This window comes from Ascaphus truei, chromosome 3 (assembly GCF_040206685.1).
Source record: "Ascaphus truei isolate aAscTru1 chromosome 3, aAscTru1.hap1, whole genome shotgun sequence".
Taxonomy (NCBI): Eukaryota; Metazoa; Chordata; class Amphibia; order Anura; family Ascaphidae; genus Ascaphus; species Ascaphus truei.
Genome location: NC_134485.1, coordinates 130,687,890 through 130,707,352, shown reverse-complemented (window position 1 = coordinate 130,707,352; position 19,463 = coordinate 130,687,890). Strand labels below are relative to the sequence as shown.

Sequence of the window (19,463 nt, the reverse complement as noted above, 5' to 3'; positions counted from 1 at the left end):
CTGATATAAGGTGTCACTACGAACTAACTCTCTATCATATACCCAATGGCATGATTCACTGCTAAGCATATATGAGAATCATTTGATCTCCTATCTATGATAGATAGTTCACTGAAGTGCTGCTTACTTTAACAGTCACCTCTGAATGGGTTTTTTTTAACAGTTTTGTATGATGTATATATGTGTTTTTAATAAGTATTTAGACTAATAAAACTTTATTATTTTCTTGGGACTTCTTGGTACAAGGGTTATTAATTCCCTATACATTTGTTAAACATAGGTAATTTTCCCTATTGGAATATTGTCGTCCAGAATAAATTATCCAGCATTGAGTGCCGGGTGCTATGGGGATACTTTTTTGATCCCTCTTGGATAAACGCTGTTATCCATCCAGATTTTTCAATATCTGTCCAGAATGACAATTGAGAGGAGGAGGGCTGCGTCCGGTGACGGTGGTGCTTCAGGAGAAGGGTATTTGTTGCCGTTGGGGCTTCCCGTTTCATCTGGTGGTAAACCACAGAGGCAGACAGGTCTCCCTCTGCAATCCTGAGGAATCAGCGTCTTTTTTATCGGCACTGGATCTGACTCCCAGCGACGGTTCGGGTCAGCAACAAAGACTCAGAAGAGAACGCGGATGGCGATCGATCGTCTGAGGGCGCGGTTGCCCAGAGATAAGAGATACAAGTTTGATGGTGGTTTTGATGATTTATTGGCGAGATTGTGGCCATCTTCCTGTCTGGCGGCTTGACAACCAACGGCAACCCAGAGAAAGAATCCCGGATGCGCAGCTACATTTGTTTTCTCTTCCATTTTCTTTACACTTTCTTCCCAGTCTCCCGTTATTTTATCCAATTTATTACAGGTACTGCTCAATACACGGTTTGGAGTCAGCTGCCTGTATCTCGGAGGCCGGTTTGCTAAAACTGATCGGACGAAACCGGCAAAAACACGGAGTGAGAACCCCGGCGATCGGTGAGGAGCGTTGGCCCAAAGACTTGGCATACTGTAGCTGTTTTTTTCTTGCTTGGTTACAGACACAATAGACATTTAGCTTCAACAAGAAACCAAGAGCAACTTACTACTCGTAAATTTTAATGCTGAACATTTAAAGATAAAATGTGAATCCGGGGTTTTTTACTTACATTTTTATATTTCTAGCCGGGAAGTCTATCCCTATAAGTACATATTAACACAGAATTATTTTTTTTTTTTTTATATATATATATATATATATATATATATATATGTTTATTTGTCTCACGGATGTTAGGAATTGATGTGTTTTTCTTAGAAATGTCTTTTTCTTTAACATTCTAATTAAGTAGTGGTGAAGGCGCGGTTGGAGGAGGTAGAGCAGTTAGAGTTGGAGTATGCAGGATCGGTGGAAGCTCTGCATGCCCGACGTCCGGTCGACCCCAGTAGGGCCATATGCCGCAAGGACAGGCCACGTGTGGTCTGGCCGCAAACTCGGGGTGAGTGCCTCGTTTCACTCATCTTATCTTGTAGTTTAATTTTTGTTGTTTTTGCTTTTCCCCAAACCATTGGAGGGGGGAAGTCCCTTTTTTTTTTTTTTTTTTTTTTTTTACCCACTTTTGTTTCCTACAACCATTAAAGTTTTTTTGTTCACAACTTTCACATGAGACATACAATATTGGAAATGCTTAATCAAACGCCATTGAAGTTAGTATCCCTGAATGTTAAAGGCCGTAATATTAGACGTAGACCGGCTCTAATAGAATTTAGAAACTTGAAAGCGGATATTGTCTTCCTACTAGAGACACATTTTGATTCCCAAGAACCCCCCAAATACTTTTAGCAGGACTTCCCCTACTGTATTCTACTCGTCTTTCACCAGTAAGAAAAAGTGGGTAGCAATTCTGATAAAACAGGGTATCCCGTATCCAACACCATCCTCAGGCGTGACTGCCATGTGGTGTGCGGAAAGAGTGAAGTACCCCAACTAATATAAGGAAATGATCCAGTGTGTCCACACAGACCTGCTCACTTGTACAGTAAGTACAAAAATGAAGCAGCACTGTACACATGCTTGTGCCAGTGTCTGCCCTATGCTTTCATAACCATGGAAACATGATATGGAGTCTGTCAGCAGATGCCTGCTCAGAACCAGACTGTTACAGTCAGGGCGTTATTTCTAAGGATATGCCACCAGGCTGCGTCTTGCCCCATGCCAAAGGCCAACAGAGGTTACTTATTGTAAAAGGTTTCAATCAGGGAGTCAGTATATCTGTAATTCCTACTACATACAGCAATGTGTATACTTTCAGAGTAAACAGTATTTGAGCTCGTTATGATCCATGGCAATAAATGCTGCTGCTGTGAATTCTGCTGTTCTTTGTCCTGCGCTTATTAATCCTCATTCTGTTCACAATCCTAAAAAAAAAAAAAATCCCTAGGAATATTCTGTATGCATTAATTCGCCTCAGATGTTATTCCAGCAGTATGTCACATGACCTTATTGTTAGGAATGTGAGCACACAGCGCCTCAGGCGGAGCTCACGGCTCTCTCCTTACACTGCTCAGATCCTTCCACTACAACCACGCAAGCCCCCTTCAGCTTCATCACATACCCCTCGGCATGGTGGGACGCTCCACAAGGTTCTTCCTCCACGCTCTGCGCCACAGCCGTCGGCGCGGAATCGCCGCCCCGCGTGCACGTGCGCACCCCACGTTGCTTCCTCTCATGCACACATCGGACTTACAGTGCACACACAAAAGCCCTTGAACTTATCCCCACTCAGGCTCCGCACCCAAACACCGCACGGTTACAATCTGGCTCTTGCTGAGTGTCTCCTGAGCTCTAAGAACAGCATCCAATGAACTGAAGCTACCTGGGCTCCTCCAGGCACACCCCCTCTCCTGGTTGGCTGTTCCAGCTTTATATACCCTCTCTGTTCTGTGCTTCCTCGCTCGTCATAGTTTTTGTATGGGTGTTTCACAGTGCTTGTTCTTTGATTCTCTCGGTTTTGACGCGGCTTGGCAGACTACCCCCTTTGGCTCTCGACTTCGGATTGTTCCTGTTTACCTTCTGGCTCCCTTCAACTACGGCACTCAACTCGATCCCTCCATACGTCTCGTACCCCTGATCTCGGCACCGGCAACGACCATTCTTCTGGAAAAACGGTACCGGCAAGTATTCACGCAATACACCCCATCTGGCCTGGCACCATCTAATACCACAACCCGGACACATCCCTCGCTCTGTCTGTATGCGTATTCATACCTGCCACCTCAGTTCTAGGGACAGGTCTGCTCTGCGGGCTACTCCGGCGTAACATTATGACGAGCCCACAAGACGCAGACCAGGCCGAACTGAGGCAAGCAATCTCTACGCTGGTACAGCAAAACCAGGCCATGGGCGATCAGATTGATTGTGGCCTTAACACGCCAAATGGCCAAACTTTCGGCTCTGGTACCGGAAGCACCTGTTCCTCTTTCTCCTCCACAGGCTGCAGAACCAGTCAGACCCAGCAGTCAGGACGTGAAGATACCGCCTCCCAAGCCATCCACTGGCAACCCGCAGGAGTGCAGAGGTTTCCTTAACCAGTGCGAGGTTCAATTTGAAATGGCACCCCTTCAGTACGACACCGGCCGGAAGAAGGTAGCCTACGTGTACAAACTACTGACGGGCAGCGCGCTGGCATGGGCCTCGCCAGTCTGGGAGTTGCGCCCGGACCTGACACAAGACTACCTAGCCTTTAAGGGTGAGTTCCGACAAGTCTTTGATTCCCCTGCATGCTGGGAGATGGCGCCTGTTTCCCTCCTCCAGATAACTCCGGGGCGAAGATCGGTGACACAGTGTGCGGTGGAATTTCGCACGCTCACCGCCGAGACGAACTGGGGACAAGAGCCGCTCGTCTCCGTCTTCTGGCAAGGTCTCTCGGAGTCCATCAAGGACGAGCTTGCTCGGCAACCCAGGCCAGACCAATTGGAGGTGCTCATCGACTTGGCCGTACGCATTGATCAATGCATCCAGGTACGACGCTCGGAGCGTCAGCATGCCCGGCCACTAACCTTCCAAGCACCCTTCCCCAACTCTCCTCTGGTTCCTTGACCGCCTCCTTCGCAGCAGCTGACACTGGAGCCTCCCGAGCCAATGCAATTAGGGGTGCAACAGATCCGGAATCCACTACGACAACACCGCTACCCCGGCGGACTCTGTTTCTACTGTGGATCCCCTGAACATCTGGTCCGTGCATGCCCTTTGCGTCCGGGAAATGGGAGTACTCAGTGAGTATGGAGGGGCTCTCACTGGGTGTTATCTCTTCTCGTCCCCTCCCCAAGGAGGCACTGCCTAAGAAACTTACGATTCCAATTTCTCTCGCAGGCGCTGAGTTTCGCACATCTACTGCTGCCTTTATAGACTCCGGTGCTGGAGGAAACTTTGTAGACCTCGATTTCGCCAAACCGAACCGGATACCTTTGGTGAAGAAGGCCCAACCTATTGTTTGGTTGGGATTGACGGTCGTTTGCTGTCTCCAGCCTTTATCTCGCTACAGACCATACCTCTCCTCCTATCTACCTACTCCCACAGCGAGACCCTGGTCCTTGACGCCATCCAGGCCCCAGGTACGCCGGTAACCCTCGGCCTACCTTGGTTGCAGAAGAACAACCCTCCAATTGACTGGGTCTCACCTACCCCCATCACCTGGAAACCGAGGTCAGGGAAGTCTCCCAAACTCTTGGCTAACACAATGACTCAGGACTCCATTCTTCCCCCTGTGTACCACCCTTTCCGTGAGGTCTTTAACAAGGTCCGCTCAGAACAATTGCCTCCTCATGGGTCCTACGATTGCCCCATCGATTTGGTCCCAGGATACACCTTGCCCAAGTCCAAGACTTACCCATTGTCGATACCTGAGTCTCAAGCCATGGAAGACTACATGAAGGAGAATCTTGAGAGAGGATTCATACGGCCCTCCAGTTCCCCGGCGGGAGCAGGGTTCTTCTTCGTGAAGAAAAAGGATGGTACTCTGAGGCCATTTATTGATTACCGGGGCTTGAACGGTATCACCATCAAGAACCACTATCCTCTCCCCTTGATCACGGAACTCTTCGATAAACTGCGTGGGGCTAAGATATTTTCCAAATTGGATCTCCGTGGGGCTTACAACTTGGTCCGCATCAGGCAGGGCGACGAGTGGAGACGGGCTTCAACACCCGCTGTGGGCATTGAGTACCTCGTCATGCCTTTTGGTTTATGTAACGCCCCGGCTGTCTTTCAGGACTTTATTAATGACGTATTTCGGGAGGTGCTCAACATCTTTGTTATTATCTATTTAGATGACATTTTGATCTTCCCCAAAAATCTCCAGGTTCACATTCGTCACACCTCGTACGTCCTCTCACATCTACTCAAACATCACCTGTACGCCAAACTAGATAAGTGTACCTTCCATCAACGCTCTACCCAATTTCTGGGCTACATTATTTCGGACGAAGGCTTTTTGATGGATCCAGGTAAACTCCAGGCAGTTACGGAATGGCCCAGACCAGAAACTCTCAAGGCAATCCAGTGCTTTTTAGGATTTGCGAACTACTATCGGAAGTTCATTCGAAATTTCTCCACTCTAGTGGCCCCCATCACGGCGTTGACTAGGAAAGGGGCTGACCCTTCTGCCTGGTCCATCGAAGCTATCTCCGCCTTCCAGGCCCTTAAAGAGACATTCGCCCCAGGATAAACTTCACCCTTGTGCGTATTTCTCCAAGAAATTCTCCGCCGAGAGGAATTACGACGTTGGCAACAGAGAGTTATTGGCCGTTAAAATGGCACTTCAAGAGTGGAGACATCTGTTGGAAGGGTCAAGGGAGCCATTTTCTATCTTAACGGACCACAAAAATTTACTTTATATCGAAGGAGCACGTCGCCTCGGTCCTCAACAAGCTCGCTGGGCACTCTTCTTCTCTCGCTTCAACTATCACCTATCCTATATCCCGGGAACAAAGAACGTGAAGGCAGATGCGTTGTCCAGACAATACTCCTCGGAAGACAGGCCTGAGGCAACTTTGGAACCTATCCTACCTCCCGAAAGAATTTTGGCTACTTCCACCTTCAAATCGCTAGACAAGATCAAAAGGGACCAGCAACAGATCCCTTCAAACATGGCGATCCCCTCTAACAGGCTCTTCGTCTCACCCAGATTCATTCCAGAGGTCCTAGATTGGGGACACTCTTCTAAACCCGCAGGTCACCCGGGCTTCAGGAGGACGTTAGACTTAATTCGTCGGAACTTTTGGTGGCCCAGTATGTCTAAAGACATTGCGGAATACACTCGCGCTTGTCCTGTATGCGCCCAGAACAAGACACTTCCACAGAGACCTCAGGGACTTCTCCCATTGCCAGTGCCTGCTCGTCCATGGTCCCATATCTCCATGGATTTCATAGTCGACCTCCCTAGGTCTAGGGGCTTCAACACCATTTTAGTTGTCGTAGACAGGTTTTCGAAGATGGCCCACTTCATCCCCCTCAAGGGACTGCCCTCCTCTCCCGCCCTAGACATTTTCTCCGAGCATATCTTTAGGATCCATGGCATTCCGTCTTCCATTGTCTCTGACAGAGGATCCCAGTTCGTCTCCAAGTTCTGGAGGACCTTCACTAAAAGACTGGGAATTGTCTCTTCCTTCTCCTCTACATACCACCCCCAGTCCAATGGACAGACAGAGAGAACTAACCAGTCGCTGGAGAAATACCTCAGATGTTTCATCTCCGATTCCCAGGACGATTGGTCCCAACTCCTCCCGTGGGCAGAGTACGCGGTCAATTCGGCCCGAAGTGAATCCACCCGAAAATCTCCATTTTTTGTCAATTATGGGTTTCACCCTCCCTGCCTACCTATTTCCAATGTTGCTTCTGGGGTACCGGCGGTAGACGAATGGATTTTCACTCTCCAAGACATTTTGGTCCAAGGCACAAAAGTCTCTCCACAAGGCCGCCGATACTGCTAGACTTCAGGCCAATCGCCATCGTCGGCCGGCACCCAACTACAAGCCAGGGGATTTAGTATGGCTCTCGTCAAGAAACATCCGCTTGAGAGTCCCTTCCCCTAAACTGGCTCCTAGGTTTTTGGGACCCTTTCCCGTCGCGGAGCAGATTAACCCAGTGGCGTTTCACCTTAAACTACCACCCTCCATGAGGATCCCAGACGTTTTTCATGCCTCGCTATTGAAACCCCACATTGCCAATCGTTTTTTTTCTAAACAGACCAGGAAGCCAGATGCAGTCACGGTACTCAATAACGAGGAATACGAGGTACAAGCCTTTCTGGACTCCCGCATCTCCAGGGGGCAGCTTCAGTTTTTGGTCCACTGGAAGGGTTTTGGACCCGAGGAGAGGCCTTGGGTTCCGCTCAAAGACATCCATGCGCCCAGCCTCCTGAAGACTTTTAGGAGGAAATTTCCGGACAAGCCATTCTTGCCACAAGCCACAGGGTACTGTTAGGAATGTGAGCACACAGCGCCTCAGGCAGAGCTCACGGCTCTCTCCTTACACTGCTCAGACCCTTCCACTACAACCACGCAAGCCCCCTTCAGCTTCATCACTTACCCCTCGGCATGGTGGAACGCTCCACGAGGTTCTTCCTCCACGCTCTGCGCCACAGCCGTCAGTGCGGAATCGCCGCCCCACGCGCACGTGCGCACCCCACGTTGCTTCCTCTCATGCACATGTCAGACTTACAGTGCGCACACAAAACTTGAACTTATCCCCACTCAGGCTCCGCCCCCAAACACTGCACGGTTACAATCTGGCTCTTGCTGAGTGTCACCTGAGCTCTAAGAACAGCATCCAATGCACTGAAGCTCCCTGGGCTCCTCCAGGCATGCCCCTTCTCCTGGTTGGCTGTTCCAGCTTTATATACCCTCTCTGTTCTGTGCTTCCTCGCTTGTTATAGTTTTTGTATTGGTGTTTCACAGTGCTTGTTCTTTGATTCTCTCGGTTTTGACGCGGCTTGGCAGACTACCCCCTTTGGCTTTCGACTTCGGATTGTTCCTGTTTACGTACCTTCTGGCTCCCTTCGACCATGGCACTCATCTCGATCCCTCCATACGTCTCCTACCCCTGATCTCTGCAATGGCAACGACCATTCTTCTGGGAAAACGGTACCGGCAAGTATTCACGCAATACACCCCATCTGGCCTGGCACCATCTAATACCACAACCCGGACACGTCCCTCGCTCTGTCGGTGTGTGGATTCATACCTGCCACCTCAGTTCTAGGGACAGGTCTGGTCTGCGGGCTACTCCGGCGTAACACTTATGCTACTTTTAGCTGGCATCTCTCTCTCTGCGAGGATTCACCATCCTGATGGCCGGAACTCATCTCAGCCTTCTACATATGGCACTCAAGAGTTGCAGTTCCACTACGCGCGCGGTCAGCCTGTCTTTCCAGCCCTGCCCCTGCTCTGAAGACGGACATGCGCGGTGCGCAAGTGGCGCGCGATCGTCCCTTGACGTCAGTGACGAGCGTAAGACAGGACAGGCCTCCAGGCTCCGTTCCCGTTCGGAAGACGGGCATGCATGGTGCGCGATCGGATCTCCACCTCCTAACGTCGGTGATGCGCACGGGACGTAGCTCCACCCCCAGACCTAATCGGGCTGCACAAAAGGGCGCACCTGCGCGACCCAGTAGCCTATCCGCATGTTCCATCTTTTCCCGCCCCTCTTCCCATTTGGAGGGAGGTTCCTTATATATCTAACCAGACACTCATTGCTGAGCATAACCCTGCTGTTTCCTGCCTTGTGCCTTGCCTGCCTTGTTCCTGATCTCCTTGCTGCCTGACCCTGCTTCGTTAACTGGACTCCGCATCTCTCCAACTCTGACCCGGCTTACTTACGACCATCCTGATTTCTACAACCCTGACCTTGGCAAAGTACCCCAACGATACGCTACTCTCCACTCTGACCTGGGGCTTCGGAGGGCTGTCCTGCCATTTCCACTAGTCGCTGGAGGAACCTGGAGATATCGGGGAATCTCCGCTTGTTCTGTAGGATGGTAGACGTCTCTGCTCCAGGGCCCTGGAAACGGAGGTACGGTGTGCTACATTCGAAAGCGAATCCCAGTGCAGGCCCCACGGAGTGAGTTCTCCCCATCGTTGGGTAGTAGCAACTCTCCATGGAGAATGAAGTGAACGCCCTTGTCTTCCATCGTCGAAGTCCGTAGTAGAGGGAGTGAGTAGGCATGTGACTGTGCAGTAGTACTACTATGTGTGTCTGTGGCTAGGTCTCCACATCCGCGGATTGGTGGCAGATGGATATGCCCATAGCTCCATCTGGGTGGGACTTGGCGTTCGCGCCAATCATGGATAACTGTGCCAGAAGGGTGCGGTCAAATCCATAGATTTGCATATAAAGTCTTGCCACTTTCACCTTTCACAAGTTGTCATGCGGTCTCCCGTTTTCGGCAGGAACCGCCATTTTACATGCTGAAAGTACCTTATGCAGCTCCCTTTTAAGGGGCCGCATTGTGCGTGGCTGCAGCTCCTCCAGCAGAGGTTCTGGCACCCGTGGACGGGCACCCCTCCTCAGATACCTGCCCGCTCATACAGATTGGTATAGTTGGGTGGGCAATAATTTCCCCAGGGATGCATAAGGGAACTACCCCCAAAGTCTTCAGAGTGTAGTTGGATGGGCAACAGTCTCCCCGATGTCGCGTCAGGGAACTGCCCCCACCTTCTTCTTGTAGCATAAGTGGACCGTAGTCTCCCTGGAGATGCATCTGGGAACTACCCCCACTCTTCTTCTTGGGCAACAACCTCCTGGTGATTCATCGGAGAGCTGTCCCCAACCTCTTCTTAGAATAGCTTAACGCACGGCAGCCCCTCGCTAAGGGGACTGCCATAGTATAGTGCTGATCTTCAAGCAGAGGGACAGACTTGCCCCTCCTAAGATACCTGCCAGCTATACAGAACAGAGGGTACTGCAAGGCTGCATGGCACAGACCACAGTCCCCTGCATTCTCTAGAGTCCTAAAACACAGTCTTTACACATGTAGGTCCATAGTTGAAACAGAACCATGTCTCTGGGTCTTGCTGCAAAAGCCTGTCCTGATGCCTATCTCAGCAGCACCTCCATCTGTAGCACCCTATCCCCCATCCTATGTGAGATAGTGTCGCAACCGGTGTAATCTGGTGCTGGTGCATACGTGGCTGGTAAACAGGAGGCCGGAGATCTCCACATGGTATGGGGAGTACATCAGGACAGGCTTACGAGTGGTTCCTCATCAGTGGCAGCGCCTCCAGCCCCAGAGGATCCTGGTGCGGCCAGGATGGAACAAAGGACCACTTCTTCTTTGGGTGATCATTTCAAGTAGCACACCAGATGTGGATTTAACTGGGATTTATTGAGACACAGGATACAGACCCTGAATGCAATACCCAGACATGAGGCCTTGAATAACCCCTACTTGGTTAACCTTACCCCCTAGTGGGGCAAGGCCTCAGCGTACTCCTTTTGGGGAGAGACTCACTGCTTCATCCACATAGCATAGAAGACAGCCCAGAACTCCCCCCAGCATACACTTACTCTAGAGGAAACTCCCTCCTACCTTGGAGTGGCTTGTAAGCCGGCCTACCTATACTCATAGGCCCCCATTACAAAAGCAGGCTATTTTCAAAAATAGAGAGAGGTTTATGTTGGAAACCTATCTCTAGCAAGAAGCACATTAGTGGTGCACACCTAGGCTATTAAAACTTAACATTTATTTATTCCATAATTAATATAATGTTACACATGCAGAATAAATTTGTCATCAAAATATATTGTGTGTATTGTATCCTTTAAAAACTCAGTATAACAGGGGGGTGCGATGGATACGCTCTGTGTTATAAATACATACCCATCTAGGGTTAAATTGGTCATGTGATATTTTATATATAACAATCTCACGACGATGGGAAAAAATGTATTAAGCTGCAAACTGATGTGGGTGGGCTGATATAGGGTAACTCACAAAAGAGTTGGAACTATTTCTAATGCAGCAATAGAATGACTGTTGTTGTTAAGTACTCACCATAGATTGCACTAATATGTGAACAACCCCACATTATCACTTCACTATTAAAGTGTCACGGTTGTGCTCGCCACAAACTCGGGTCGGACCGCGTGGCTGAGGTAGGGTTGTAAAAGCACCGACCTTAAACCTCGCAGGCTGATCCGGATTGCGCAGTTCATAGTTGTACGTAGCAGGGTCAGGATTGGAGAAGACAGCATCGTCGTTGTACAAGCCAGGGTCAGGACAGGAGACGTCAGGATAAACATTGTCCAAGCAGGAGTTCGGCAACAGGGAGTCAGGAAAACCCCGCTTCGGCTTATGAGCGCGGGGGTGGCCTCTGCGCGTGCGGCGACCATGGCCCATGGTACTGGTCTCAGGAGGTGAAAGACAGACCAGTTTACACACCGCCTAGCTGCACGGTTAAACCAGTGCTACAGCGCAAGAGTCCTGAGCGGGATAAGGAATCCTCTGTAGCAGCGCAGGAACCAGGACACGGCCTCTCTATATTAGGGAAAGAGTAGGCCCCAGGAACCAGGAAGCTGTAGATAAACAGGGAAACCTCCGCTTCAGTGCAGGAATCCAGGAGACTGAAGGGCGCAGGAGCGAAACCTCCGCTTCAGTGCAGGAATCCAGGAGGCTGAAGGACGCAGGGACGAAACCTCTGCTTCAGCACAGGAGAACAGGAAGCTGAAGGATGCAAGGGAAACCTCCGCCTCAGCACAGGAGAACAAGCAAGAGCTTGTGGCAGAACAGTTGGTGACATCCGGTAAGGGCTATGCTCGGCAAGGAGCATTATGGGAAAGCAGTACTTAAAGGCCAGCGGGCCAATCCCCAGCGGGGGTGTGAAGGTACTGCTCCAATGAGTGAATGCAAGTCTAGGTAGCATGATAGGCTGCACAGCTGCAGTAGATACCAGAGGGAGTGTGTATAGCTTTGGTGAGTGAATCCAGGCTGCAGCAAACATCAGGAGAGCTGTTCCAGAACTGCACCGGTCTGCAAGGTAAGGCAACCAGTAAACCGCGGAGCAGATTCCTGACAGTATCCCCCCCTTCACGTGAGACCTCCGGGCGAACATGAACACTCATAGAGTTGGAGGACCGGGAATTGTTGCTGAACCGTCTAGGATTGGGGTTAGAGTCGTGGTCCAGAGACTCGTGGTTAGCCCTTAGTGTACCCCCACCCCCCGGTGAGAACTGCGGCCAGACAGGACCATCCATGGGTCTTGGGGACATTGAGTTGTTCCTAAAATTCCTTAGGTAGAAAGGACATCCGAAAACGAGCAGTTCTTTGGTGAGTACTGTTCTAGGATATGTGATAGATGGAAGAAACCTCCTTGGTACATAGCTCGCCTCGCAAAATGTCTTGGAAATCCAGGGCTGTGAAGAACCAGAGGGTTCCAGAGCAGAAACGGCAGAAGAACCCCCACTGAAAGTCCAGTCTTTAATAAAGGAATCGGAATCTACAGTAGGATCAGCGGCCCTGATAGTTAATCGAATACACCGGGAGGGACTTTGTAACAGAAAAAGTCTTGGCTGACCACTGCATGTTGGAATTTGCGAGGAATTTCTCCTCTAGAAGGCTCCCAGGTAATGATTAGTAAGGGTATAGGCTGGTTGGAAGCTTCTCCCGGTATTGGTATGGAAGGTGACAAGGCAAGCAGTAAACCAGGCATAGGGACCGAAATCTTGGGATACATACAGAGTATTTCCAACTGAGAGGAAATAACAGGGGTAACCGAAAAATCCGAGGGACAAAACCATGGTTTTGCAGGAGCAGAGAAGCAACAACAGTAGAGCTCTCCAATACTGGGAAATCTTCATTGGAAGATAGTATTGTCAGTGAATCAGGAATAGACCTTGGATTTTTCATATCAGGAGCTTGAGAAAAAGGCAGAGCCAGGGTAGTGGCGGGAGGGAAGCTAACATCAGAAGCTGAAATCTGTACCTCAGTGACAGAGAACTGAGAATCAACAAGCAGCAAGTATGAACTATGAAAACTCTTAATGACAGGCACCTTAGGAGTACAAGGAGTCTTTTCCGAAACTGCAATGGCCCTAACCACAGGGGTACCTAACCTGAAAAAAACAGGAATGGGTGTGTTTTCTAGTGCAAAATCTCTGATCCCAGGACTCCTAACAGATAGTGAGGATGTCTGGGTTTGATTAGAGAAAAAATCAGATGTATTGATAAGTGACTTAGAAACAATTACTGAGGTTCTAGATTTGCTGGACATGTGAGAAAAAATACCCTTTAAGACAGGGGCTTTAATTTCTTCCCAGAGTAAGCCCATGTTTGCTGGGGCATTTTTAGACACAGTACTGAGGGACTGGGTCTCAGCAAAGGCAGGACAGCTAAATAGCTCAGATTTAAACCCCAAGACTTGTAATATATGCATGGTGACCTCAGACAGTACTAAGGGAGTGACTACCGATATGCTGAACCCTGAAGGATTAGCCTGGACAAAGAAATCAGGGGGACCCCCAGCCAGGATAACCATTGTAGGAAGAGATTCAGAATCTGCAGGAGAATCATTACCTCTCAGAGTCTCAGGGCCAGTAAGACACAATTCAGCGAGAGGGGAAAACGTGTGCAGGCTTCTTACTCGTATATATGCAAAAGCGTCACTTTTGAGAGAAAGCCGTGTGTCAGCAAACTCTCCTGGGAACACAACATGAACCCCAGGAGAGACATACAGACTACTGTATGCTTTTAATCCTAAACTTAGAGAAGAGGAGAACCCAGACAGTACACGGGGGTTAAACCTAACTGTACTGGTCTCTGAAGTAGGTATTTGATAAGGAATGTCTGGGAAACCAGAAATGACTGCAGATTCCACAATGTGGGAACTATGCGCTGAAGCAGGGATCACCGCTCTCTGGGCGACAGACTGGTTCAGTGAAATACCCGGGAGGAGGAACTCTGTGACCAAGTTTAGGGAAAACCCTGACTCCTGAATACATTTTACAGGAACCAGAACTTTAGCTGAAGTCTCCGGAGGCGAAACTGCGGAAACCTGAGCTGAAGCAGGGGATTTATAGCAAAGAATTTTTAAGGAATCCGTAAGGTTAGGGGAATCCTTCAATGCAACCTCTGCTGTCTGACTTGTGGACTCACTCTCTGAGGCTAAAACGAAGGCATTAACTTTGAGGCAGCACGAATCTACAGGGGTTAATTCAGACCATACCTGAGAGTAGCACATAGAGAGACTTCTCTCTGAATTGGGGAAGACAAGGGATTTCTCCTCTGGAGCTAGGGGCGTGACCATAGCTGGCAGAGAACAGGGAATTACAAAAGGAAACTCAGAGAACTGCCCCACAGGGGTTAATACAGAAATGACCCTGGGAACAGAACTTAGGGATTCTTTCTCTGACGGGGAAAGCGCACAGGCCTGTTTGGCTGGGGTTACAGTAGACATATCATTGGAATCAGGGCACCCGGGCAAACAATCAGGGCTAGGGACCGTGGTAGTAACTACGTTGGGGAGCAATGCTAGTGGGACAGTTTTGTCATTTCCTGGAGAGGAAGGTATGTCCCCAGGTTTAGCGACAGGACTGGCAGCAGAGCGGGGCCGCCAAGTGTCAGCGCAGCTGGCGAGGAGGGAATCCTGTTCTCTTATGCAAATGTCCAATGTTATGGAAAGTATGCAGAGTATCTTTTGTACGTGAGCAAACATGAGGAGAGGATCCTCTGGTACTACGTAAATGTCCAATGATAAGGCCAGGGCATGGAGTGTATTACAGGCGTTGGCCAGTTTCACAGGATTCACATTATCCCAGGATAAAGGGGAATCAGGGAAGTGAATACTAGCGGCCAGAAGCTGTTTTAATTTTAAGTCCTTGAGGCAATAAGCCTTCATAAAGAGATCCTTACGGCATTTTTTTTGCAAAGGGGTTAAACCTTCAAACATAACCGGATCTTCCATCTGGGGTAGTATTTCGCATAGGTACTGGGACTGGTCTGCGGGCCGGGACAGGAGTTCAGACAGAAACTTACCAACCCTCACCACAGGACGGTCCGAGTTTGTGGGGCCGAGCATACTGTCACGGTTGTGCTCGCCACAAACTCGGGTCGGACCGCGTGGCTGAGGTAGGGTTGTAAAAGCACCGACCTTAAACCTCGCAGGCTGATCCGGATTGCGCAGTTCATAGTCGTACGTAGCAGGGTCAGGATTGGAGAAGACAGCATCGTCGTTGTACAAGCCAGGGTCAGGACTGGAGACGTCAGGATAAACATTGTCCAAGCAGGAGTTCGGCAACAGGGAGTCAGGAAAACCCCGCTTCGGCTTATGAGTGCGGGGGTGGCCTCTGCGCGTGCGGCGACCATGGCCCATGGTACTGGTCTCAGGAGGTGGAAGACAGACCAGTTTACACACCGCCTAGCTGCACGGTTAAACCAGTGCTACAGCGCAAGAGTCCTGAGCGGGATAGGGAATCCTCTGTAGCAGCGCAGGAACCAGGACACAGCCTCTCTATATTAGGGAAAGAGTAGGCCCCAGGAACCAGGAAGCTGTAGATAAACAGGGAAACCTCCGCTTCAGTGCAGGAATCCAGGAGACTGAAGGGCGCAGGAGCGAAACCTCCGCTTCAGTGCAGGAATCCAGGAGGCTGAAGGACGCAGGGACGAAACCTCTGCTTCAGCACAGGAGAACAGGAAGCTGAAGGACGCAAGGGAAACCTCCGCCTCAGCACAGGAGAACAAGCAAGAGCTTGTGGCAGAACAGTTGGTGACATCCGGTAAGGGCTATGCTCGGCAAGGAGCATTATGGGAAAGGTGTGAAGGTACTGCTCCAATGAGTGAATGCAAGTCTAGGTAGCATGATAGGCTGCACAGCTGCAGTAGATACCAGAGGGAGTGTGTATAGCTTTGGTGAGTGAATCCAGGCTGCAGCAAACATCAGGAGAGCTGTTCCAGAACTGCACCGGTCTGCAAGGTAAGGCAACCAGTAAACCGCGGAGCGGATTCCTGACATAAAGTTTACTGTTAAATTAATTTCCCAACCAATCGAAATAAGAGAATTACCAATGCTGGTGGATGAAATACACAGTGCCCTCACATATTCTCTTATTCCGAGTGGTTGGGAAATTAATTTAACAGTAAACTTTAATTTAGTGAAGTGATAATGTGGGTGTGTTCACATATCAGTGCAATTTATGGTATGCTGTGTTGCTGACTTATCCTCTACTTACCAACTGCATATCACCTAATCCTTGTAAACAATTTGACATGCTATGCCATTGATTAACAACAATCATTCTATTTGTAAGGAATCCGCTCCTCGGTTTACTGTTTGCCTTAACTTGCAGACATGTGCAGTCCTGGAACACTTTCCCGGATATTTACTGCAGCCTGGATTCACTCACCAAAGCAATACTGCCACACGCCCCTTCTGCCATTGGTTCTCTGACCTTTAAGTACTGCTTTCCCACAATGCTCCCTGCCGAGCATAGTCCTTCCTAGATGTCTCTGTGTTCTGCCATAAGCCTTGTCTTGTATGTCGCCTTGGTTCCTGAGACCGGCTGCTAGTGTCACGCAGCGGTCTGTTCCTGTGCTGAAGCGGAGTACTCTCCTTGTTACTTCAGCTCCTTGTTTCCTGTGACCGGCTGCTATATTCACGCAGCGGTCTGTTCCTGTCGCCTGTGCTGAAGCGGAGGTTTCTCCTGCGTCTTCAGCCTCCTGGTTTCCTGCACTGAAGCGGAGGTTTCCCTGTGTATCTTCAGCTTCCTGGTTCCTGGGGCCTACTCTTTCCCTAATCTAGAGAGGCCGTGTCCTGGTTCCTGCGTTGAAACGGAGGATTTCCCAGCCCGCTCAGGACTCTTGCGCTGAAGCACTGGTTTACCAGTGCAGCTAGGCGGTGTGCTACTCTGGTCTGTCTACCACCTCCTGAGACCTGTACCATGGGCCATGGTCGCCGCACGCGCAGAAGCCACTCCCGCGCTCCTAAGCTGAAGCGGGTCTCTCCTGACTACCTGTTGCCGAACTCCTGCTTGAACAACGTTTACCCTGATGTCTCCAGTCCTGACCCTGGCGTGTCCACCGACGATGCTGTCTTCTCCTATCCTGATCCTGCTACGTACGACTACGAACTGCGCAATCCGGATCCGCCTGCGCGGTCTAAGGTCGGTGCTTTTACAACCCCACCTCAGCCACGTGGTCCGACCCAGGTTTGTGGCGAGCACAGCCGTGACACTATTGCTGCATTAGAAATAGTTCCAACTCTTTTGTGAGTTACCCTATATCAACCCACCCACTATCAACCCACCCACATCAGTTTGCAGCTTAATACATTTTTTCCCATCGTCATGGGATTGTTATCTATAAAATATCACATGTAACACCTTTTGCCCCCCCCCCCCCCCAATCGCAGATGGGGACCATATGTAATAATACACTTGCGTTACCGGGTGTGGTGCGTTACCTGTTAGGCTCACAGAAGGCCTGAACCTCCGCCACTGGGAGCCTGGGGTTACCTGATGATTCGAACACAGCGCCTCCACCTGTAAAGGTTCCCACCGGAGTGGAATGGTCCTCTTACAGGAACACAGTAATAGTAATACACGCACACAATATATGTTGCAACCGTTTACTATAACTACTAATAAATTTGGTATCCTGTACCACACAGTATAATGCATATAACCATATACATAGCCGCGCACCGGGTGCACACATCAACTTAGGTAGTCCCTCCTCCAAAGTACCTGGGTGCTGGGCACCAATTCCCTGATGTCCCTTATGTCCAAACCCACCCAATGTGTGTTGGAGATAGCGCTATCCCTTGACGTGTTGGTGCACTCTTTATAGATACCTGCCCGGGCTCCAGCCACGGGTACCGCTATACAACTGGGTTTGGATCCGCCTGATCCGACGTGATTTCCTCCTACGCGTGGGGTGAATTCTGGCGTGGATAATATCACCGCAGCTCCGCACCGTCTGTACCTTGGCGGGGATCCATCTGCATCCGGCAGGCCGCAGTCACTGCTTGCCGTGGCCTCCGTGAAGATAGTGTGTAATATATATATATATATATACCACCACTATTAAGGTTATGGTGGGTAAAAAAGTGACTAAACCCTCCACAGTAAAGCATAAAGCAACTGTAAATATTCCTGTATATTCATTTGCATGTCTTAGACAGGTCTGCAACCCTGTCTTTCACCCTTATCACCCAGCAATAAGCACTTCCACTGCAGCAAGGGATTCTGGGAAATGACATGCAAATGAGCACACAGTGCCAATTTTTATCTCATGCTCACATTACATGAGCAACCCTTAGCCAATGCATGCTGCTTTAAACACAGCTTTTAAGCAAGGACTTGGGAGATGCAAAGTCAGTTAACCCACTCACAGACATGTTTCAACCTTGATGGGTATCATCAGTGTGAGGTTGGCTTGCTTGCTAAGGGTTGCTCATGTAATGTGAGCATGAGATAAAAAGTGGCACTGTGTGCTCATTTGCATGTCATTTCCCAGAATCCCTTGCTGCAGTGGAAGTGCTGTTTGCTGGGTGATAATGGTGAAAGACAGGGTTGCAGACCTGTCTAAGACATGCAAATGAATATACAGGAATATTTACAGTTGCTATATATATATATATATATGTATGTATGTCTCTGGGAAGATAGTCTTTATATATAGAGGGGTCTGAGCCCAGACCCAGGAACCAGTGATACCAAAAAAGCACTAGATACCCCTAGAGAGACTCTTTTATGTCCCAAAACCAAAACTACATCAGACCAAAAAAATCAGATTCATAGGAACACATAATAAACAGTGGCCTTTATTACGTAAAACACTTCAAAGCCACTGGAATATCCTCATGACAGACCCTGATCTTAAAAGAGTATTGGGTGACAAGATCATCATGACCAGTCGCAAGTCCCCTAATCTTAGGGATAAGTTAGTGACTAGTCACTTTGTGCCTACTATTAATGAAACTTTCCTCTCAACGTCTAGGAGGAAGGGTTTTTTTAAATGCAGGAATTGTTCTGCTTGCAGATACATGTACCAGACAGATGCGTTCACCGATTTTTTTAAACAAAAACACCTTTAACATCAAAGACAACCTCGGGTGCAAATCCAAAGGTGTAATTTATTGTATTACCTGTCCCTGTGGTCTTCCCTACATAGGGATGACCACACGAGAATTCAGGTTCAGAGTCCTCGAACATGTGAGAAATATCAAAAATGCCTCGAGAGACCTTCAAAATTTTAAGAAAATTACTTCGGTGGCCCGGCATTTTCTTCTGGTGCATGGATCTGATTTTAATCTCCTGCAGGCGTTTGCGATAGAGAGAGTTAGCTTGGGGATGAGGGGTGGTGATCTAGAGAGGGCACTTTTGCGTAGAGAGTCCAGGTGGATTGTCCAGATGGACTCAATGATCCCACGGGGTCTCAATGACTACCTGGGCTTTTCTATGTTTCTGTAGGTCCTCCCTTATCCATATCTTGTTACACACCT

At 49.3% G+C, this 19,463-nt stretch overlaps 1 long non-coding RNA gene across 2 annotated transcripts in view; it reads left to right on the top strand.

Moving 5' to 3' along the window:
- Positions 1–323: 323 nt before the first annotated feature.
- Positions 324–19,463, top strand: part of LOC142489191 (uncharacterized) — a 32,884-nt gene continuing 13,744 nt past the window's right edge. The window contains exons 1-2 of one of the 2 annotated variants that reach the window (XR_012799815.1): positions 324–972; positions 1,326–1,472. This is a non-coding gene — a long non-coding RNA (uncharacterized LOC142489191). Of the gene's footprint in view, positions 973–1,322; positions 1,473–19,463 lie in introns of both variants that reach the window. The other variant, XR_012799814.1, reaches the window with a different exon arrangement.